The sequence below is a fragment of the Propithecus coquereli genome, unplaced genomic scaffold (assembly GCF_000956105.1).
Source record: "Propithecus coquereli isolate 6110/MARCELLA unplaced genomic scaffold, Pcoq_1.0 Scaffold350, whole genome shotgun sequence".
Taxonomy (NCBI): domain Eukaryota; kingdom Metazoa; phylum Chordata; class Mammalia; order Primates; family Indriidae; genus Propithecus; species Propithecus coquereli.
In genome coordinates, this window is record NW_012149175.1 from 579,862 (window position 1) to 581,679 (window position 1,818).

The window sequence follows — 1,818 nt, forward strand, 5'->3', positions numbered from 1 at the left end:
AGTATCAGAGTCTCTCAACAGCAGAATTGACTGAGCAGAATAAAAAATTAGTGAGTTCGAAGACAGGCTACTTGAAAATACACAGAAGAGAAAAAGAAAAAATAAAAGTGAGAGACTCCTACAAGATCTAGAAAATAGCTTGAAAAGGGCAACTCTTAAGATTTATTGGCCGTAATGAAGAGGTAGGGAGAGAGAGAGATTGGGGTAGAAAGTTTATTCAAAGAAAAAATAACAGAGAATTTCCAAACTTAGAGAAAGATATCAATATTCAGGTATAAGGTAGTCATAGGACACCAAACAGATACAAGCCAGACAAGACTACCTCAAGGCATTGTATAATCAAGCTCCCCAAGGTCACGGATAAAGAAAAGGTCCTAAGAGAAATAACAAAGAAGAAACAAGTAACATATAAAGGAGCTCCAATATGTCTGGCAACACATTTCTCAGAGAAGCATGAGGCCAGGAGAGAGTGGCATGACATATTCAAAATGCTGAAGGAAAAAATCCTTAACCCATAAATATTATATCCTGTAAAAAGACCCATCAAACATGAAGGGGAAATACTTTCCAAGACAAACAAAAGAGGAGGGGTTTCATCAACACTAGACCTGTCCTACAAGAAATGATAAAAGGAGTTCTTCAATCTGGAAAAAAAAGGATGTTAATGAAAAATAAGAAATCATCTGAAGGTATAAAACTTACTGGTAATGGTATGTACACAAATACAGAATACTCTATTGCTGTAATTGAGATGTATGAATCACTTATATCTTGAGTAGAAAGACTAAAAGACAAACCTATCAAAAATAACAATAACAACTTTCTGAGAGATAGCATGAAAGGTTATAGATGGAAACAATAAAAAGATAGAAAGCAGGAGAGGATGAAGTCAAAGGGTAGAATTTCTGTTAGATTTCTCTTTGCTTATGTATTTATTTATTTGTTTGTAAGCAGAGTTGTCATATACTTAAAATAGTTGATTATAAAAAGTTTTTTGCAGGCCTCATGGTAATCTCAAATCAAAAAACCTACAACAGAAGTACAAAAAAATAAAATGCAAGAAATTAAAACACACTACCAGAGAAAATCATTTTTAACAAAGGAAGACAGGAAGAATGTAAGAAAGAAAGAGAGGACCACAAATCAACCAGAAATCAAATAATAAGATGGCAGTAGTAAGTTCTTAGTTATCAATAATGACATTGAATGTGAATGGATTAAATTCTCCAATACAAAGACATAGAGTGGCTGAATGGATTTAAAAAAAGAGCCAACTACATGTTATCTACAAGAAACTCACTTGACCTGTAAAGATACATGTAGGCTGAAAAGTAAGGGATAGAAAAACAAATTCCATGTAAATGGAAAACAGAAAAGAGCAGGAGTAGCCATACTTCTCTCAGATAAAGTAGATTTCAAGACAAAGATTGTAAAAGAGACAAAGAAGGTCATTATATAATAATAAATGAGTCAATTAAGCAAGAGGATATAACAATTCTAAATATATATGCACCCAACATTGGAGCACCCAGATATTATCAGAGATAAAGGAGAGGAGATCCAAATACAATACTTGTTGTATTTGGACAACACTTCAACACTCTGCTTTCAGAACTGTATGGATCATCCAGACAGAAATCAACAATGAAACATTGGACTTAATCTGCACTGTAGGTAAAATGGAGCTAATAGATATTTATAGAACATTTCATCTAACAGTTGCCAAACACATGTTCTTCTCCTAGGCTCATGAGATATTCAAAAGGATAGACCTTACATTAGGCCATAATCAAGTCTTAAAAAATTAAAAAAAAAAAA